Source organism: Homalodisca vitripennis, chromosome 2 (genome assembly GCF_021130785.1).
Source record: "Homalodisca vitripennis isolate AUS2020 chromosome 2, UT_GWSS_2.1, whole genome shotgun sequence".
NCBI classification, from domain to species: domain Eukaryota; kingdom Metazoa; phylum Arthropoda; class Insecta; order Hemiptera; family Cicadellidae; genus Homalodisca; species Homalodisca vitripennis.
The window spans coordinates 95,372,161-95,395,718 of record NC_060208.1 but is presented as its reverse complement, the minus strand read 5'-3'; the positions used below and the strand labels follow the sequence as shown (position 1 = coordinate 95,395,718).

At 29.3% G+C, this 23,558-nt stretch overlaps 1 protein-coding gene across 2 annotated transcripts in view; it reads right to left on the bottom strand.

Annotated features, from left to right (window-relative positions):
* The window catches only part of LOC124354375 (neuroligin-4, Y-linked-like), a 275,822-nt gene that overhangs the window by 61,016 nt on the left and 191,248 nt on the right, over positions 1 to 23,558 (bottom strand). Inside the window, exon 1 of one of the 2 annotated variants that reach the window (XM_046804780.1) lies at positions 7,753 to 7,865. The exons of the other annotated variant lie outside the window; for it this stretch is intronic. The gene's annotated coding sequence lies outside the window, so the exon portion shown is untranslated. Of the gene's footprint in view, positions 1 to 7,752; positions 7,866 to 23,558 lie in introns of those variants that run through there. 2 annotated transcript variants of the gene reach the window in all.

Genomic DNA, 23,558 nt, shown 5'->3' with positions numbered 1-23,558 from the left:
TGTTAGAATAGCTTTATTGACTTTCGATAAAGCATCTATGAGAGCTTTCGCTTGTTTCAGACCTGGAAGGCTTTCCACGCCTGCATTCACCCAATTTGTGCCTGTATTTATAATTAATACTCTTAGCCAGGCCACAAAAGGATTTTGAACCGATGAATAGCCAATCTGTCTACTGTCTCATTCCCTACTATCCTCTTATCTAACTATGGTGGAACACTCTAAATCTAATTTTTAATATTAATTTTTAACGGCTCAACGTTATTAATGATATAATTGGAATAGAACCCACTATGCGACTACATATGTACTGGGTTTGTCAACACATTAAGAATTGAAATAAAAGAAAACTGAAATTTCTATAACCTTTATTTCATCTATTTAACATGGAAAAGTAATCTCTAAAGTGATTGGCCATGTGGACATATTCCAACTCAACTTTCAATGAATAAGGATAATATACAATTATTGAAAAGTAACTATACTTATTTTATCAAATGTACTTATTTATATTTTCTATTAAAATTAACAACGAATAAGAACTAGGTCTCTTCTGACATTAGATTAGCTTCGCGAAACATGCAGGAGCCTGTTTCCGAGACATAAAGTATGTATGGCCTCTAGAGAGGGATAAATGGCCCTGATAGCGAATTTTATGGGCTAATGGCAACTCACACACCTGCTTCACGTGACAACAGTCAGGCTTGGAAATTTATAATGTTTTAACCAAACACGTTATATAAATCACAATGAACAATGAGATTTTCACATATCTTCAAATTAATTTAGAGAATACGTATGTATTCGTTTAATATGATTATTTAAGACTTAATAAAATATTTTGTTATTCTTAGTATTTTATTACGAAAATTTCCTCTACGTATTGAAATCAACAATATTTTCTAGGTCACGTTATTATAAGATAAAACTTTACATTGATTATTTTTTACCAAATGAAAACGCACACTAAAACTCAGCATAATACTAACCGTTAAACATTTCAGTTCTTTTAATGTTCACGAATTTTTATTAATCTTCCCTTTGCATAATAACCTGAGTAATAATTCCATCCAATGCGTTGAGATATCACTTTACGGATAAAAAGTCTTTAAGATATTTTATTTTTTTCTATATTATATATGCTATGTAGTAATGGGCTAACTAAGTTAAAAGTTAGTAAAGTAAGTAAAATGGGCTTACTAAAGTAAGGGATGCAGGCTAATATTTATTAAATATATAACAGCATGAATTGTCAAGTAATTCTGGTTGTAACACAAAGTACGGACATGCAAATTTATCGTCGTTACAAAGACGGAGATTGTTCTATCATGAATCGTGACCACCTTTCCAGTGAGACAATGAAAGCTTTGTGGTGGTTACTCCGGTCTAACTTGACACGTGTCCAGGACATCACACAAAGGCTAATGGTGAAGCCTCAGAGAGTTAATTAATGTGTGGTTCGTTTGTGTAATTATTAAGTTTTAATACGATAAACCAATCTAACCGAGAATCGAAGGTCACAACTTAACGTAAAGAAAATATTATTTTACAGACCTATATACGTACAGGTGGATTACTCTTTCGATTTCAAAATTAATATAGTATTTTCTAGGACCAACGGAAACTTTTACACTATGTTTTTAATCGCTAAAACCTTTCCATTAGGAGTTATCTCATTGAAGGTAGATAGTCCCTTAATTTTTTTTTTTCAAAAAGAAATCAATTCTATCTTGCAAGAATAGAAACCTATTATATATACAGTTTTAATTCACAAGGACCTTTACATCTAAAGTCATAACAAAAAGTTTCAGATGGACAGACATATAGACAGAGGGGTTGCGCTTTAATACATTCACCATAACATGAATAAAGTTAACTCTTGCATCAGAAAAAAGCAATTTACCACTTCTCGAAATTTAGGATACTTCTATCAAAAGTTATCTTATTGGTGAACACGCGGACGGAAAAGGAACTGATTTTAGAAGACACAGTGCCATGGTAGTGGATACGTGTGTAAGAGATGATATGTCTTGTGGTCAAGTTCCATGGAATTTAAGGCTCCCTAAAAATCTACAAGATGTAGAACTTATTATTGAATTTTAAGTTTCTTAATTTATTGGAGATTGCCGCTTCTCAGTAATGAACCTAACGTTTCAAGTAGTAGATTCACTAAATAGCAGGATGGAGAGTTGATTAGAAAGTTATACAAAGACTACAGGTATGTAAAAAATGGCAGTTTAAGATAAATCTAATTTCTTAAAAATGTATGCTTGTAGATTATAATATTTGACTTTAGAGAATAGATCATTTATATTTCAGAACTTAAATACCACTCTGTTTCCGAGTTCTACTTGTATATGAAGCAATGATTCACGCAATTGGTCTGTTCAAAACATAAAAATAATACGCTTACATGTAGAATTGTTCACACTAATTACATTATTTTGAAGTCCTAATTTACATTTTTACCAGCTACTAACCACGGCTTCAAACACAATGTCATACATATGAGCAAAGCAGCTATGATAAATTGGATGGATATCTACGATAATTTACAAAAAGAAAGTAGTTATACAACAGGCAAATATTATCTCAGTGTTCATGGTTAAGAGAAATAGAAGTTAATTAGAACGAAATTGTGACCGACTCTGTTATCTGTTTTGTGCGAGTAGAGGCATTTCTGGTTCGAATGATTAATAATATCCTTCCAACGCTACATATGAGTTTGTCTTTAAGCCCCGAACAATAACATATATTGATAAGAAGAATTTGCTTTACATCGTTGTAATCAATTTCTGGTTTAATATGTATCCAATTCAATAGAACTCGTACGATTGAGAACACTTATTTAATGACTTCAGGTCGTATAATTTACTTTCAATGTAAGTATAAGGTATGCCCACATTTGAGATGAACTCATTGCCCTGATGAAGAAAATAAATACTTGTAGTTCTTGGATACCTTTAGTAAAAATGCGTATAATTCTGGCGCTTGTAATTTACTTCCTGTCTATACTACTTACAGTGCTTTTGTAGCCCTTAGGTGGGCGTAAAAACCCCACCTATATATATATATATATATATATATATATATAGGTGTATATATATATATATATACTTATGGTTTAGTGATTTCTTGTTCCATAAAACTGTTTACATAGCTTTCCCGATCAAGAAAATATACATACCCACATAAGTGTGAAAATATATATTCTTCGGTAAAAAAAGGCTACTAATTGTTATTTAAATCTTATTCAGGTGCCGCAATAGGGTTTGGGTTATTGCTCCGATCAAGAAAATATTAATACGTCTGTCTGAAAGGTCCACTCCAGTAAAAAGTGATTAATTCCAGTCAATGAATTTTACTTGCTGTCTACGGTACTTTTAAGGTGAAGTAGCGTTAGCATTTGATCCCGATAAAGAAAATATATACTGTGCATATATATGTCTAAATTATTCTTAGGTCAAACAACCTATACTTACATTTAGAATTATCTTCTTCCGGTGCAGGTATTTTTAGCGATAGTCCGGAAGTAGCGTTTTTCGATCAAGAAAAATTGTTTGAAAAGTCTACTTTGGTCAAAATTTTACTACTTAAGAGGTTGGCTGTTAAATGTATTTCGGATCTAGCAGTCTGTTGAGGGCGGAATATAAATGAGTAAATTGTCATCTTTTATAAGACGTCGGGATGTTTATACACAGTAAAATCGTGTATTTTGATGTTTTGGCCCCATTTAACCCCAGATGTGTGGTTGATCTTCTTTAAACTTATTTACTAAATCTACTTAGGTGATGAGCAACTTGTGTGTAATATTTAATCTTTTTTAAGAAATTAGGAAGTTGCAAAAAATAAAGTTTTTATAAGGTATGCAAACCATATAATTGTCGGTCAATAAATAATTCTTTTTTCTAGTCTCAGCATAATAAGTTTGTGTAACAAATTTCATCGTCGTATAACATCAGTGAGTTGAAAAACAAAGTATAACTACTGTAGAGGTTTCAAGCCCATTTTAATCCCTCTATATAACACATATTAGTTGGGCAATTAGTAATGAGTGTGGGTTAACTTTTACATAGAGATAATTTCTAAAGTTAAAATTTAAACACAGTAGTTTTCAAGAACAACAGATGACTGAGCCAACAACTGTTTAGTGTTAGATAGGTTTTTGATTAAAGAACATAAATAATATTATTAGTTTTATGAATTCTGAATTATTCCGGGAAACTTTTTCGATCGTCCTCTTTATATAAGATTTCCTGTTACTTAAAGAGAAAAAAAGTTAATTTCCTCTTAATTAAACAATTCACTAACCAAATCGGTCTAGCTGTTTGCAACATCTGTTTTCGCTACATTTTTATAGTTTTTTAAATAATGACATTTTTTATTTAAAAAATTATAATTTTTCCTTAATACTGTTATTAGGGAGGCAAATTGTACTTTAAATATACCTTGGTGTAAGTTACGAAATATATATGGACCATGTGTTGATTTTTAAAACAAATTAATTTTATTTATATGTTAGTTGATTAAACTAGTTCAAACTGCATTTAGCTAATTTGCATGATAGTATATTTTTTATAGTTACCAAACTAAGTTTGCGATTTTACCAAATCTAGCTAATTAATTTTAGCTAATTTAGATTTTACTTAATGTACATTGCCTCCTTAATTGATAGACAACGTTATATAATAAGTATTTAGTTCCAAAAGAAACTAAATCTTCTTATATAGTAATTAGTCGTAGACTGACGTTTCGACTGATGGAGTAACAGAAATATATTCTGACCGACTGAAACTTTCACCCTTGAGAGTTAGAGCAAACTTCTCTGATTTATATCTTCAGAAGAGAAAACCTAGTTTATCTGTTTGTTTGTGAAGTAGAAAAGTATTTACCAATTTCAAACAGTGTGGCTAACAGTTTTATCTTTTACCTTATGTTCGTGTTATATGTATTTGCTTATCATTTTATATTAACACGCACATAAATATCATTCGAGGAGCTGGATAAATGTAATTTTTGTCTGAAACTTTTCTGAATGTCCGCACAATATCTCAAGAACGAACTGAATGAACTTTTAGGTAGAGTGAAGTGTTTATAGGTTAAAGAGAGGCTTGAAAAGGTCGTTACCGATGAGACTTCTATACAAGCCACGACGACCACACTAGCCTTGCTAATTATTTTATGTAGAATTGACATTGTGTTACACGATTCTAATTTCACTGTTACATGTTTTAGTTATTGGCTCACACAAGGACCAAAGGAAACATGGAATCCAGTTGATTATTTTCAAAGTCTAACTGTGCATATGATATTTTTATAAACTTTAATGAAGCTTGATACGAGTGATATGATATACGAACTTCTACCTTGTACGTCGAAATGTTACTTAATGTTCTGTGAATATTTTTATAACATTAATGTTTAATTTCCTATAATAATTATATAGAATTAGGTTTTAAAATATGAAAACGTTGCGTGAATTTTAGTTTCACTTAGGAATATGTCCAACCTAATGAGAATTGAGGATAAATCAATTAATTTATGGAATGATTTTCAATCTGAAGAATAAAATTTCTCTATTTTTGCCTCTGACCTTTTTTACACACATAATCATACAATTGCTTGAATTAAATCTTATCCAAGTACTGTAATCGTTGTCCCAATTTTGTTTATTGACAAGCATACTGTATTGTGAGCTGAATAACACACGTTTAACGCTTATCATATATACAATTTTTACCTCAATAATTATATATCTATAGATTTTTACCAGTACATAGTTTGTGCAAGCAGCCTATGGCAATAAGATGTCACGCGTTAATAATAGAAAAGTTATTGTTATACAACCTTGTTATTGCTATAAATTAAAAACGTAATGTGTAAGGATTTCAACGTTATATTGAAGCATTCGACTTAGATATAAATGTTTAAGGTTACCACGTGCATAATCTGAAATAATAAACATAAGCTATGAAAAAAGTTATACACTAATAAAATTTATTATAAACTTTTCACATATAATTAAATTTAGCGTAGTGGAAGATGTAATTTTATGGTTTCCACGTATTATTAATACATGTTTAAACCGAAGTATAAATTCTGTGTAGGACCTGGTCCCCATGTAGCTGGTTAAAGACGATGAATTTTACGCCAGAAGAAAAATATAGAACGTCAACCACTTGGTCCTATTTTTGATCATAGAATTAGTAGGAGGTAGCTAATTTTATAGGTACAATGAATAAGCATACAAAATATATTAAAGTATATCTGTCAGGAAATTATAACTGTGAAATTAGGAGTAAACATTTTTCAGAAATAAGCGAATAAAATATCATAAACTAAAAAGCGTTTATACGCATATTAGTTGTGTATGTTTATAGTAACACATCTTTAACAGGTACAACAATAAATGCGTAAAAGTATTTCTTGATAGGCTAAGCCAAGATGGTCGCTTATCGAGCTGCTTTTTATTGTATTTTAATATAAAAGACCTACGATGTGATTGTGATTGTGGGTATCTGATTTTAATTTTATTCAGTCAACCTGTAAATGCCAGAATTATAAAAAATGCATACAAAGTGTTTATCACTCCGTATATTATAATGACGTTAAGTAATCTTCTAGCTATCCTCATTCTTCACTAAAATTCAGAAAATAGCCAGTAGCAATATTAATATCGTTGCAAGAATTAGTTACATGAATAGAAATACAATTAAACTGCATTAATTGAAATCCGTCATATGTCTTACTTCTATACTTGTTATATGAATCTGGTTATAATCTGATGTAATAAAACGTAGTGTGACTGTTTTGTGAGTAAAATAATCCACATTCATAACAACAGTGCATTCATAACTGAAGGTTTTAAAAATAACATGGATAGCTTTAAATATAATTTTATTTCTCCACAAAGTATTTTATCTTAGTAATCGAAAATTTTCATGTCCTTTTAGCAAACTTGAATGGAAATTAATGGTGTATTTAAAAGTTTAATTACAACAAATAGATTTTATAGTTAAAATCTAAAAGTACAAATAACCTATTGATTGTTTTAAAGTTTTTGATTATTGACTCTTCAACTAACGAAAACATTCATACAGGATTCGATGCCGTGACTGACTGAGATAAAATGTAGAATTTATCTCTCGGTTCCCGAGTCGATGGGAGGTCCGAACTGCTCCATACATAACTGTCTGCGGACTCCCAATAATGCTGCTCTGCCGCATTCTAGCATTTAAAGCAGCCATTGGAATACCAAATGTATTTTTTATTTCATTCTGCTATATTACATAACAGGCACTATACAAATTGTAAGAGGTCATGCTTGTCGACATACAAGAATAACTATATTAGATACCAAAAAGTTGTTTCTATGACTTGCGAATAAAACTCATGTAAAACGCGTGTAAAACGCAGATACAGAAAATATATGCTGTGCTGTAATATATATATATATATATATATATATATATATATATATATATATATATATTACAGTTTGTATTTAATGACAAACGAAATAATATTATGTCTAAAACTTATCAATGTCTTTTATCGGAAATTCTATAAAAGTTATTTATTGAAGTTCAGCTATTTAAAATTATATTTGCTTGTAGACAAAACGATGCAGGAAATATAGTTCATTGGAGAATACATTATTGCTCTATATTAAAAATGCAACACAGAAAATATAACAATTGTGTACTTTATGTCTCATTAGTTTTGTTACGAAATATATATGGATTCAACACAAACCTTCAGTTTTATAAATCTGCAGTCTCTAGCATACCTACAACATAAAAAAGGAAAGGTTAATACATTTTTAAAATATTATTGATATGAACATTATGTATGAAATAACATAAGTAAGCTTTTACTAATTTTTGATTGTGCATTAAACTGGTTCGTTGGAGGTCGAGGAATATGTAGTGTTGACTAAACTATATTGCAACGTATTTAAAATAATCCTATAATTTAAAAGTTGTAAGAACGCAAAAGAATGGTATATACATAAAATGAAAATACTACAGTACTATTGACTCGTAAACAATAAAATTTTTAGTAATTGTTCTTGTATAAAGCACTTTGAATTTAAAGCATTGTTCAGAGTTATAAAATTAATAAATGTTAATTCTGTTGAATATTGGTAATAATGATCCACAGATATGTTCTATAAATGTTCTCACTTACTAAATAAATATAATATATGTATTTTTATGTAATATAGATGTTTTAACGCTACGACTGTTAAAATATACTTGGTGTGAAATAATACTATAATTAACAATCAGCAACCCAGTTTAATTTAATTCAAGTTTCTATTGAATAACAGTTACATCTTATGCGTGTCTTTTCAAATGGCATAATAAAACTCCTAAAAATAAGTAATGGTCACTGAACGATATTTTAGTTTTGTGATCCACTTCAGAATAATTAAGTTTAAAGTTCAATGCTTCGGAATCCTGAAGTCGGAGGGTAAACCCGTGTTTTTGTGAGCACCAATTAAATACACAAATTTGTCTGCAGCATTCAATAATCCACATCAGTGATACCACGATTACATGAGAGTTTAACTGAATTCCTAAAGTATTCACAAAATTAAACTTAGTTAACATCATTTTTTAATAAGTTCTTACGTTTTCCAACAAATGTTTGTTGCTCTTATTAAATTATAAATTATTCATTTTATGCAATACTATTCCAATGATATAAAACAATATAGTATTACTATTAATGCCTAAATTTTTGGTAAGATGATCAAATAAGTCATATACTAAACAATGGAAACAGAAACATCAAGGTTTTTTTTTAATCTGTACATATCTTTAGTACAAGATGATGTAGTTCAGGATTTATAGACGCATTCTCTCTTTCTAGATTAGGATTTTAAACATCGTCTTAATATTTAAAAAAAATCGTTTTACACACTATTTTTCTTAGGACATATTATGTCAAATATGGTGGCGTTCAAAACGTAACCCTGAGTACATAAGAACGCATTTAAAAACACATAAAACTGATAAATTACCGGTTTGAAGATATAATAATTTGGATTAACATCTTGGTTAATCAATGAGATACGTAAAATATATAAAACTCAGTCGTCAACTTACTTTTTTTAAGATCATTACTAAATTATGATTATAACTAATAAATATCAAAATAATGATGAAATGCGCATTATATTATCCTCTAATACTGCGAAAATTATAGGATTACGATATGACGATATAGATTATAGTTATAGGTATGCAGTTTTTAAAGCCAACATGAATCTGCAATATAACTAACGATCAAAGTATTACAGGGATTTTAGGCTTAAGCTTGCCGCTGCAGCGGGTGGAATTTTGATGAAGGCACTACCTCGATCCTAGTAATTTATTGCTAAAGTGATCAATACATTTATTCATTTTAGCATTCTCCTAATGGTCAGAGACGGGTAGTGCCTCGTAGTATCTACAATAATAATTCTAATTTAATACACGGTATAATGATAATGAGTACAACCAGTGTGTATTACTGTCTTATTAGTTTTTAAAACATTATTTTTTAAAGTTTTACAAACAACGATATTATCAGATTTTGTTCATAAAAAACTCTTCCTACGTCATGAAAATTTTTAATCGTTGCATTTTAATCACGTAAATGCTTTTTCGTAATCAACGCATACATTTTTGTTTATTCACACTTCAATATTTTTATTTAAATTTCTTAAAACCTGAGATACTGTTTTACACACGTTTCTTTCAATACAACGGGTAAATGTTACAGGTATAAAGGAATAAAGTGTTGTAGTCAGCAACATATTAACAGTAAAGTTTATAAATGTTTATTTATTTACCCTGTTAATATATAGATGCTGTTCATCGCCTAGGAAATCGACCCTCAGACCGGTTACCCAATAGGCCTCGGCATATTATTGTTAAGTTTGTCAGGCAACTCTATAAGGATCGTTTTCTGAACAAGAGGAATTACACGCGCACTCTGAAGGATTCTGACTTGGGTTTCGTCTCTGACAATATCATCAATGTCAACGAATCCCTTACTCCGGAGAACCGCAACCTTCTGAAGGCTACACGAGACAAGGCCAAAGAGAAGGGCAAGAGCTACGTTTGGACGTCCAACACTAGGATATGGATCAGGCAGTCACAAGGGGTCCAAGCGAGGGTAATAAATTCCTATTCGTACATGGCAAGTTTGTAACTAGGCTGTAATTGTTTACGAAAATTTGTTGTTTAGTTTTTGCTTTGCTACTAGGCCTATTATCCTTAGCCATATAATCGTGTAATTTAAGAATTAAATCATTAGCCTTTTATTTTGAACTTTTTGATTGGTTTTTAGTATTTTAAGGGTTGTTATGGATTTCATACTTTTTAGGCTAATATTGAAGTAGTTAATTTATCTATTTATTACCAGAAAGTACAAGGGCTTATGTAAAAAGTCAGAGAGTTTTAAACAAATGTACTCAGTAACATTTATGACGTAGTTTTACTAACAGAAGCATGGTTAATTGAGAGTGTTTACTCTTCTGAGTTGTTCAGTGACAACTATGTTGTGTATCGCAGGGACCGTGATGCGCAACCAACCGTGGGTGGGGGGGTCGTGTACTCGTGACCGTTCTTACACACATTCTTCACACCTGATCGATTGGGGTGGTGATTATTTGTTTATTAAGCTACGTAATCATTCCAAAAACATTGTTTACATTTCTACTGTTTATTTCAGACCTAACGCTCGCATTAAAAAGTATCAAACTTTGATTAATAAGTTTTACGCTTCATCCGTAGAATAATTACAAGTGTGTAGTGGGTTATTTTAGTCTTACAATTTCTGGATCGGATTATGATATGGCTGCTGGTGATAATTATTGCAGAAAAGTTTTTACAATTTGGTCAGTTTCAATAATATTCTCAACTGTAATAATAAAACTCTTAATCTCATGTTTTCTAACGTTCCCGCCCTAAGTGTCATAAAAAGTAGTGATTGTTTGGTTGGTTTGGATATCATCATCCTATTCTTTTATTAAGTTTGTAATTTGAATCGACACATTCCAAAACAGAATTTTCCACAGATTACAATTGCAATCTGGAAAGCGAATTTCTTGGAAATATACACAAGTTTAAGGAAGTATGATTGGATACAATTGTCTCAGTTTCAAGATCCTGGTAAGGCCTTACAATATTTGTATGCTGTTGTTTATAGTGTCCTTGATCATTTTTACCCAAAGAAGAGATAGTGTGCATAGTCCTAATATCCAGTCTGGTATACATCTAGTATAATTTTAAATATTAAAAAATAAATACAAATATAAAAAAAATTAAAATTAAAAAAACGTTAATGATCCGAGATATTCTGAAGTTTACGCTATATTTTGTCATTTTAGGGCGAAAGTCAAGAGAGACATTAGAGTTGTTTATGAAAAGTACATTTTTAGCATAGGAAAATTGATGCGCAGGGACCCAACAAATTTTTGGTCTTACATCAAACGTGTGAGAAAGCATGTGCATTCCTCTGACAGTATGAAGTACAATAACGTAGAGTTGACTAACTCCCAGGATGTGGCAGTGTGTTTTGTAAAGTCTTTTCAGTAAAACTTTTTGGCACCTCCTAGTATTGATGAAATTGTTTCTGCCATGTGTTCAGAAGAAGTCCCATTAAATTGCCTTGCTGCAATGTATGTACCTTTGATGTTAGCTATGTTTTTCCAGTTTTAATAATTCTTAAATCCAAGTTATCATCTGGTCCTGATCTTATTCTCCATAATATTCTTAAAGCCTGTAGTGATATTTTAGCTATTCCTCTTTGTATTATTTTAACTTTGCCTCAAGACGGCAACCTTTCCTCAGTCTCAATGATGCGGCTTTAAAATTCAATGGCTGAACCTTTAGAAATGTATAATAATAGTGTAAGTGACTTCAGAAGGTTATGTTTAACGTCATAGTTATATAACCCATAGTTTGGCATAACTTATATACCGTAGTTTTTCATTATATTAAATAAGTGATTGTATTCTTGTTTATTGCTAGTTGATTTGTTATAAATTTTTATGTATACTATTTATATGTTGTTTTGAGTTTATATTTTTGTTATGAATACTTTTTACTTGCTTACAAATGGTAGTTTTTGTTAATTTTTAGTACTGCTAAATTACAACAGTAATTTTGTTTTTTTTTTACCTGTAACGGTGTTTGTAAAAAAATAACATATTTTAGACAGTTTACAATTGAAAGAAATGATAAATCTCTCTAAACATTTTACAATATCTCTTCGAATTTTCATTTTTATTTTTAAAATAGTCAAATTGTACCACCCTTCACTTCCAATAAAAATTTAAAATAGTCCGGAATAATATAGAATTTTAGTTTCATGTTGAAGTTCCAATTAACATATATGAAAACATTTCAAAAAAATACTGTAAATCTGTAGGTGAGTAGATTTAGCCTAGGTCTTTAGAGTAAAGCCAAAACAAAAGTCACAAATTCGATTAATGCATTCAGCATAATATTATAATGAGGTTTACGCACAAATAGTAGTTGATTAAGTTTTTAAATTATGTTATAATAGTTGGGAAATTAATTGGAAATCAAATACTGAACACTTACGTTACCAACGAATCCCGTAAAAATTTAGTGGAACAAAATATCTTCTTTTATTATTCAAAAGCTTCTAGTCAGTGACATTTCTTAGACTACAAACCCAAAAACATATATTTTTACCACACAGTGGTAACTTATAGAAACTTTTACTCCCTGATTTCAAAATTTACAAAGGTATTCAATTTTTATTAGATGTTATTATAAATTTAAAATTAGCGCAACACGCTACGTTAAAAATGCGAACTAAAAAAATATGACGTCTTTACTTCGGTATTTGAAGCAGTTTCTTAACTAAATAAGGAAATACATGAAACAAGTGATAATACGTAATAAAATCATATTTTATAGCATAATTAGTACAAAATTGTATATTCAATTTAATTTACAATAAAGTTTGAATGATAAACTACGCATCTAGAGTATACCCCTATTAATTAACTATATTCTATGTTGGTAATATAGAGCCATTATTACAAGGATTTAAATATATACTTTTTTAAGTGATGTTAAAACGCAAATTGTAATTACAAATATGTCATTTATGATAAGGTCAATTGGGGTTTAAATAAACCTTTATTATGTTACCTTATTTTGGTGAAAGGTTTTGAACTAAACATTGTGTTGGAAGGCTGCAAACATGTTTTGATCAGATTTTAGAAAAACAACCTAGAGAGAAGTGTTTGCAAAGCTTTCAGTTTCAACTTCTTAAACGTTATGGTCTTATTATTTAGTATATTCTTAAGAATGAAAATTGGTACAGATTGTTTCTATTAAAAAAATTATTATTATTATTTATATGTAATCTATTTAAATCCTTATTTTAAAATTACAACAGGTTTATTATATGTATATATATTTTTTATTTCTTGTTTTATTAGAGATGTATATTTTTTGTTATTACATAAAAACCCTAGATCCTACTATGTTACTTACCTCATAAATGCGACATATATCTAATTACGGGCAATGTAACTCTTAAGCCTATACCGCATATAATATATAAAAATATTATTTTGAATATATTTCGTTTGTAATTTCCACGTTTAGTAAAAGTATAATATTCTTGGGTGTTTGTTAAAACAAAGTTATTTAAAACATTACAGTTTAAGGAAAATAATTGTACAAATCAATAAGTGGACAAAGTTAGTTATTATATATTTATTCCAGAATTTATACTGCAAAATATAAATATATTTATATTAATTTAAGATCAGTAAATAATATAGCTACTTGAATTCAGATGAAATTTGAAGACAAATAAATGACGTTTTAGTTGTCTTAAAATAGACAAAAAAGTGTTTTAAAATAGTTATATTTTCTGTAAACATATTTTTGATTACATTATAGTAATCTAATGCAATCTACAGGTTACTCTTCAACGTACGCATCGAATCAACTCTTCCTACCATAGCTACGTAATGAGTATAATAAAATGTCTATCTAAATGTTTTCAATAAATCTAATAAAACGTTATATGTAAAACGTTACAAAAAAGTATTTAAGGAAAACTATTTCTTTCAAATGAAAAGGATCACTAGAAAATGTCAAACTAAGATAAAATAGAATATAATTACAAACAAACCACAGGAATCCTTTGGTCAGTAAATCAGAAACTTTTTTGTATCAACCTTCCGTTTACATTGTAGATGTTGCCGGAATGTTTTTCTGGTGGTAAATGTCAAATGACGAAGACAAACTGTTGCCTAGGGACTGAAATACGATTGGTGGAGAGAAAATGTTCGTCTCCAATCAACCGCTTCTACTTTATAGCTGAACTTTGTCTACCTGCTACACTTCCACGCTGTCAAAGATATTTCTATACTCGAGCTCACGTTCATTTATAGATTCTGCCACTTGCAATAACCGACAACTAAGGCTGTAACATTACTTAGTGTCCAAAACTGTTGGACTAGGGAACTAGATGATGTTGAAAATATTAATTATTTACACTTAAATGCTTTTAAATGTTTTATACAACTACAAATTTTAATAATTATTCTCGGTAAAACATCTAAAACACGTATTTTTACTAAATAATTTACAGAGTAGCTCGTCAAACTTTGTCATAAGTAAATTTCAATGAATTAGATTTTTAAAATATTATTTATCTTTCACCAGCTTTGAAACTATAAGAAAATAACTTTATAGTTTCAATATTTTATAACTTTATATAAATTAACTTAATATAAATATATATTATATAAATATATAATATAACTTTATTTTTGCTCCGTTCAATAGTCATTATAATTAAGCAAAAATATAAGGAAAATTAGATTAGTTTTTATAAATAGTCTTATTTGCATGTTAAAGTTGATATATTGAAAAAAAATACTTGTACCATGTGTTTCGTGATTTAAAGCGTAACGACACATTCGCTAATGGAATATTTTATTCTGGAGAACTTTATTCTGTATACAGCCACGTCGCTTTCCAGTACTACAATCTGTATATTGAGAGGACATTAGGATCCATTGTAAGCCTCACTTGGTGAGTATTGGTCCGGTAAAGCGGCTTACCTACTAGCTTAGCCTACACTTTGTGTAGAGTGGTTAGACATGAAATTACACGAAACTTTGCTTCACGCGTATTGAATTCCTTTCAAGCTAATATTGAATTTACTATAGCGTGAAGCAAAGTTTCATTAATTTCGGAATATCAAAACATTGTATATTTATTACACTTTAAACAGAATTTTATTTCTTTGAAGTGCTTGAGCACTTTATACACGTAAATATGTTTTAATCACAACTTGATGTACTGGTTTTAATAGTAGAAAACTTGATAAACTGCATTTTATAATAATTTATCTTCAATTATGAAATAATGTTAAATGTTTAACATTGAAATATTAATAATTGAAGTATTATCTCTTGTTTCGCAAATAAACTATCTAATGAAGTCGTAATTTAGGCATGGATATAATAATATATTTATCTTAGTTCTAAAAAAAATGGCTTACAGGAGAACACATGTTTATTAAAATACTGTAGTATATAACATTTTCTTAAACGAACTAATATCCCTCAAACTGAATCATTCACTAAATTATTGGCCGACGATAAATTAATAAACAACAGTTTCATTAACTACTATGTATTAAACATTTATTGTCATATTGATGGGATTACGATATATCGTAATCTTATGGCAGCAATTAAATCACGCAAGTAATCAAAAGTGGCTAGTAAATAACATAAAGTAAACAGTACATATTTGTATTCAAACCGTGTATCTAATATTTTATCCTACACCAGTTAGTCTACTAGGTTTGTCTGCCACGTCTACCTGGAAGGGTGGGTCGTTTTTCAGTTTTTCACAAATTATACAAATTAGCGTCAATGTGGTTTCCTTTGTGCAATTCTTCCGAGAACAAACATTTATAAAATATTTTTCTTTATAACAGCAGTGGTTTACTATTCAGTATTGGTAATCTGTGGTTCTTACATAGATTTTAATTAAACATTAAATCAAAAAAGTAATTCCTCCGTCTGATTCCTGATTCAATATTTATTGAAATAAAATTAGGCTATTGTCACTTATAAAATCTAATTACTTGTAATTAAAGTCGCTTGACAGTTATTTGGTCTTCCTATTATATTGTAATTTAGTTATTCATACACGTATGTAAAAGTACCGGCTAAATACAAAATAATTGAATCTTAAATAGTGGGGGTCTCTAGTATAGTAGGTGCACACTCACTTGGCAAGTGAGAAATGTGGGTTCGAAGCCCGGCGAAGGAATTAATTTTTGTAATTAAATGTTTATTGAAATAATATTAAGCTATTGCCACTCATGCAAATTTAATTATTTCAAATTAAAGTCGTTTGACAGACATTAGGTCTTCCGATTATATTTAGTTTGTTTATTAAAACACATATGAGACAGAAACGGCAAAAAATCTATCGTAATAAGTAACGGCTCTGTTGTGTAGTGGTGGTGCACTCCCCTCGAGCCACGGTGGATCAAGTACTCTGGTGAAAAATTTTAATCGAAATTTCATCAGGCTATTGTCATACATACAAATTTAATGTATGTATGACATTACTATATATATATATATATATAGTTAAGTTCAAATATTGAATTATACTCATAACCTATAAAGAACTATTAATCCAGTATAGAGATAAAGTCAAATTGTATGAACTATTTTATTACTGAGCGCCTTTTACTGTTAATTTAAATTTTCTTTGTTTATTTTACGGCGTATGTCTGATAATAATACTTGTATACAACATTCTCAGAATGTCTATATTATTATTATTACATCTATAAATTTGTATACAAATTTATTAATTCAATATGAACAAGAATTGGTGAGGGTTAGATCATATATTATTTCATGAAGGCGTCTATAACAAGTGGCTGGTTCAGCAAATAAGCGGTAACAAGCAGTGCTGACACATCGCGAGTTGCATCACAGCACATCGCTGTATCTCCAATAATCAACTATAGATCTAATGTTAGTTTTTAGGCTTTAATTTAAACATTGGTGCCACTTTTGTACGGAATTAGAAGAATTATTATACGGACGATTGTACGAAACGACAGAAAACGTTACAATTTTAAGAATCTTATCAACCAAAAAACCTCAATCAATAAAATGTTACGAAGAACTTTGGAACTAGAAGAAAATTAAAAATTCCTGCATATACTTAAGTATTATAACTACAAATGTTCTGTTCTAAAAATGTGGGAGCACTTGGAATATGTATGTTTGAAGTAACAATAAAAGTAATTACATAAGTCTGATACTGTTTGTAAAATAAAATTATTGATATTTCAACTGAATGTATTTTACCGTGTTTTTTTGTATGGTAAAATATCCCATCTTCTTATGTTACTCTCCTAGATGAGATCTAAATATTTTTATTTCAGTACTGTTAAAAATTATTCACGATCTGGTATTTCCATTTTATATAAAAGAAAGAACTTAAAATATAATTATTTTAAAAGTACATCCACCCTTAAATAACTAAGAATGTAAATTTATAATCGTTCTTCAATACTGACAGTAGTAAACTTAGGGCATTATCTATTCAATGTGTCTACAAGATAATAATTTTTTGTATATTTAAAGACTGAAAAAGCTGGCATGTAAAGACTAAGTGGCATTTTTATAATTATAGTTCTTGCCAGCTAAATATCCTATATCCAACTGACAGGCTAAGATACTATCACAATAAGTATCTTTGGTTTCTAGACTCTTAAAACAAATGCACTTTGTGAATGTTCAAGAAGTCTAATGATTCTAACAGAGCTTATTGTTACTATCCCTTAATTATGTGTGGATTCACGTTAGTAGCGGTTTGTTTATTGGTTAACACATGCATGCAAATTTTTTTTACGATTGTTAAAGTAATATCTGTAGTTAAATGCAAGTGCATATAGTAAATAAAAAATGCCAAACAACTTTCAAGATTAATATAAAAAACTATTAAAAGAAATGTGATATTTCTCAAAACAAAAGAAAGAAGTTACTTTAATTAAGAATAACTAACACAGAAGCTGGCTAAGATGTTAAAATGGAATTGTACTATTGAGACTTTCCAAACAGTTCTGTGTGATGGAAATTTATGAGAATTTCTTTTAATTTGCCAAAGTAGCTTCGACTTTTATCAATATAACTTAACATGGGATAGCATAGGCTTAATATATATTCCTAAAATAAAAAACCCGTAGTAGCATACCATTTTCAATATATTTTTTCAATAGCTGTAATTAAATACAGTTATTTAATTGCAATCTACACAGTTTTTATTTAATTAAAATATTTCAAGAAGTTCAAAAGAATATTTATGACTTTGATCTCTCTGCAATATCACACATCCAGTTTTGAACTTAGAGAGTTTATGTTTTATACTCTTAGTTTTTGTACCTAATGCGACAAACAATTTAAAATTGTATTAAAAATCAATCCAGGACATTTTGTACAACTATCGATTATAAAAAATATTTTTTAGCTTCAAATAAATTGTTTTCAATATAATATTGTTTTATTATAATTAAATATACGTATGTTTCAACTAACTTTGAACTCAAATATATTTACTTTGCAAACAGGAATAACAATATTGTTTGACCTATCAGTGGAAATACGTGTTTGTAAGAAATCTGAAACTCTGCAAACAGAATGTTACTGAACATAAGGTTAATGTCAACAATAACGGGTCACTACACTCAGGGGAACTGAGGGAGAGAGCTTTGAATCTTTAATGTTTAATTCTGTTTCTTCTACCTATGTAAGGTTATTACTTATTACAGTTACGCCTCAACAGCTGTATACAGCATAAAAGAATGTATACTTGTAAACAAGGTAAAATTTTGATATTGACTACTTGGTTGATTTTTAATCTTTATTTAACATTGTCAGCCCCACGTGAGTATGGAGGTTTAGGATAATCATACTTCTTTCGGATAAAATAAACTGTTAGAGATGAAAGTTTTAAGGGTGCAAGGACCTTATGGGTTGTAAGTGATAGGACTGATAATTTTAAACCTATCTAAGAATACATCTCTATACGAGACATCTCAATAAACCCGAATATAAACCGTACCATCAGTACAACTCTGTTTAGTGGACAATGATAGAAAAACATTAGCTCAAGCTTAAGAAATGTGTAGTTTTTGTTTTGAACAAGGGATTTTTATAGTGATGGTTTCACTGGTGGCTATACTAACCATATCTTATGGGAACTGAGACCACGTGCGATTTTGATGTTTTTGTTATTTTCACTAATAAACATAAAAAGCTATATTTTGTTATATGATTACTACCTAATTTGTTGTAAAGATGCATTATTTAGTGATGTTTTAACAAATAGACAAACCAAAAACTTTGTAATAAATATTTATATAATGGAAGTAACCATTAAGCATGTTAGGCAACTTTAATATGTTTCCAAATTAAAATTAAGCATTACCGTTCAGAAGTTCACAAACCAACGTGAATTAACACACATTATGTACATATTAGATTATTAAATTTTGACTACTATACCTTTAATAGCATACATAGAAATGGAATTTTTTTCTATTTTCAAAACATTTTGTTACATATCAGAAAAATTCACTCTCCTTATTGAGCACCAATTGTGCTTGGCCTCAGGTCTCAAGGCCTTTTACTTATAATAACACTCGGTTCATTTTATTGTGTTATTATAAATATATTGAAATTGTGTATTCTTTCTCTCATTAAAGAACATTGTCTTTTTTAGACCTCAATTGAAATACGAGAATGAAATAGAGATCAGGAACAACCATAATATACGGGAGACACAGTGAATGGAACTGTAATTTTATTATCTTTGGCCTCCTGAATAATAAACACTAGTTAGATAATAAGCATTGTACCTTGTCAGTAATATGCTGTATATATTTGGTGAAATTTAAAAAAGACCCCACATAACTTTTCAGAGATATAGATCTATACTTTTACAATAACATTGCTGTATTAAAACTGTTCCTAATGCGATCTATAAAATGTAGTACTATTTTAGGGAATAGTTTAGCTACGCATTCTTATATTATTGAAAGGAAAGTATTTCTAGCCGAATGTGCTTTTTGTAGAAAAATTCGACACACGTGTTGCAGTTACACGGCTAGTGGGTTTGTCTACTTCCTTTAGCTTGATGAATGAGCTCATTTTTTAGCACAAGCAACAACAAAGTGCTTCCGTTTGTTTAAAGCTTACGTGAGAAACATAGATATATTTATTTTGCTTATTTCATCTCTTTTTTCAGTTTTTTGATCGTTAGAGTCTAATGAAATTAAAAATATTGTTTATGTACGTGTATCGCCGTTCAAAATATTTTAATTTCATTTATTTGTAACATAAATAGAATGGGTTTTGGATGATACTTTAGTATATTGTTTAATAATATAAATAACATTAAATTATATTTATTCTAATATAGGATTATTAATGAAATTTATTTTTAGGATTATTGTTTATTATATTTATATGGTTTAGATTTCCCTTATCTGTAATTTATAAGTAGTCTTCAATTATTCAGAAATAAACACCAAATCATTATCTTAAAAAGGCCAGAAAGAAAGGAAATGTTTATAATGCTACCGAATTACATGGAAATAGTAATAATCCAATGTCTCCTAGTTTTCAAAGTGAATTAAACAAATCATGTAAGGTCTAAAAGTATTACAACACCTATGGTATCTCTTACTATAAAAGTTTTTCTTAGTATATTTTACTGTTGGTTAATAAAATACCTGCATTTTCACGATTTTGTTACTTTATTGTTTAATTCTTAACTCTTTAAACGCATTTGTACACAAAAAATCAATAAATAATATACATTCTTAATAGGTCGTTATTATAAATGGTAACGTATAAGACATTTAAAGTTCAATAAAGTACCAATACTGTATACCTGTTCTACATAGGAGTATTCAATTGCTATCTTTTAGAGTATTATGTAATGTAAGTCACTGAAAAATGATTTCTTGATATACTGACAAGATTGTATCAATACTATTTTTTACCCTAAACAGCATTTAAAGTTTCAGATATACCTAATATGACCTAAGATGTCACATGACGAAGTTTAGACAACGGCAACTTACTTGGTAATGGAAATAAATTTTATATATATATATATATATATATATATATATATATATATATATATTTTATAAAATATTATACCTTACAAGACGTGACTAAATAACGATGAATAATATTCTGAAAATATATTTATGGCATGAGAATCCATATACTATTCGTGTTGTGTTTTGATACGAATGATATTGCCAGGTCTACTTAGACTTTTATATCAGCATGAGGCTCAAGAAAAAGGTATGAAACTGCTAGGGAGAGGTCCTACACAACATAAGGCTACTATAAATAAAGGTACATAAACAAGGATATAATAATCAGGTTTACAGAGTGATTATATATTATTTCCTACATAAAGTATAAACATGTACATTATGCAGGGACGGCGTTTTAAAGGGGGATGGTAGTGTTAATTTATAGAATGATCCTTTTGTTAAATGTTACAAACATAAAGATGTGTGGTATTCTCCACAGTTTTAAATGTTTTATTGAAGATTTAGAATAACTTTTTTAAATATTAAAATTGTGATCTTAAACTTAATTTATACCTCCCTTCAATTACATAAAAGGTAACCACTAACAAAGGACTATTGTCTCTGTCCTGATTTATTATATGAATCTCCGTCATTCAATAGAAACTATTGTAATCTAGGAAGATATTCAACTAAATACAATGTTATTTCGCAATATAAATTCCATCTCTTTCATTGGCGCTCATAGAATTGTTTTGCTCACGGTATTCATTATTATAAAATCCTCCCTGTCCAGTTGAATTTTAAATATCAAATCATCCAAAAGTAGTTTAGAACAAAGAAAATGTTCTAAAAATCATTACAAGAATTACAACATCCATTTGCACGTCTTAAAAAAAAGAATGGCTACGATGTATCTATTTGTTTTATAGTTATCTTTCTGTGTTTGTGTAGGTTGAGTGGTAAGCAGCATTTAATCGCTGGTATCTTTATTTTTTGAATCAGGATATGAGTCAATTAAATGTATACTGCGATTTTCGTAATAGATTCAAATATGCACAACTATTACGAAGAAAAAACAAATATCATCTGTTAATACCTTTAAAACTAAATATGCAAACAATATTCCTGCTAATCTGGTCATATTTCAAGAGAAAATTAATAAACTTAAGTGAGACGTCTAAGTACCAATACAGCGGAAACCTATACGTCTTTAATTTTATACATATTTATTTTAGTTAAATCATTTCAGTTGCAAGATTTAAACCTAAAAGTTCGGTGATCCAACTAGGTATCTAGGGCTTGGCGAGTATATTATTAGTAGGATTTGATTCAAATGTTATATTTGTACAAATGAACATGTTAAACACAAGGCACATAAGAACACATGTTCACCACTCTAAAAAAACATGAGGGGAATTCTTCACTGTCTGATATACAGGAATGTTACGCAAGTTGAAAGCAGGTAAGAATGATGATAAAAATTTAGATGGTTTGGATGAAATAAAATGCAAATCAGAATAATACTTCTTGTATAGCTGGATAGGTGCTTAGTATTTGAAGTAATAATTAGAGAGTAGGACATTAAAAATTGTTGTAAACCACACTTGGCGGGAGCTGATGATAAAGCTGCTTACTTAGTAGCCCAGCTTGCACGATTTGTGTCAAGAGTTGTTAGAGCAAATAAGGTGTATGTAAAATAGATTTTCATCAATTAAGAATTAACCATGTTTTGAACCTCCCGATGAAAAATATAAGTATAACTTTATACTTTAATATTAGTTTTTTATAGTATAAACCTTGTAAAATATGTACTCCATTACAGTTATTATACATTTTACAGGATAATAGGTTGATTATAGATTTTTTCTACATAAATTAGAACTTCTTCCAATGTTTTTATAACAATAATTTTATCTATTTATTTCTCAAAAACATCCGCTTTAATAAAGTTTAAATATTGCCTTATATTAAGCTATTTGAATCCACTCTCTTTCCTATCATGATAAAGCAATGTATGATTTTGTAGCGTTTTTAAAGCTACATTGATTTATATTTTTCATTAAAACTAAAATTAAATGAAATTTTTGGGATCTAAATATTGGGATTTAGTTTTAGATTAGAGTGTGAAAAGTCAGGTTAAAAACGAACATGTAATCCTTTGGCAAGTTAGTACTGGTAGTTTTAAATTGTTAGGAAGGCAGGTTGACTGCCTTGAATTGATTAGAACTTGTCTTGTTGCGACTATTGTTCTCCTTGTTTGATACAGCTGGACCAATGAGAGAACACCGCGGATGTCCTGCAAGGTTGATTGGAAAGGAAAGTATTTAAGCGCCCGCTGATAATTTTCGCCCTTTCTTTGGTCTTTTTCGTGAGTTAAGTTGATTACAGTGCGCCGTGATTCTTAATTTTTT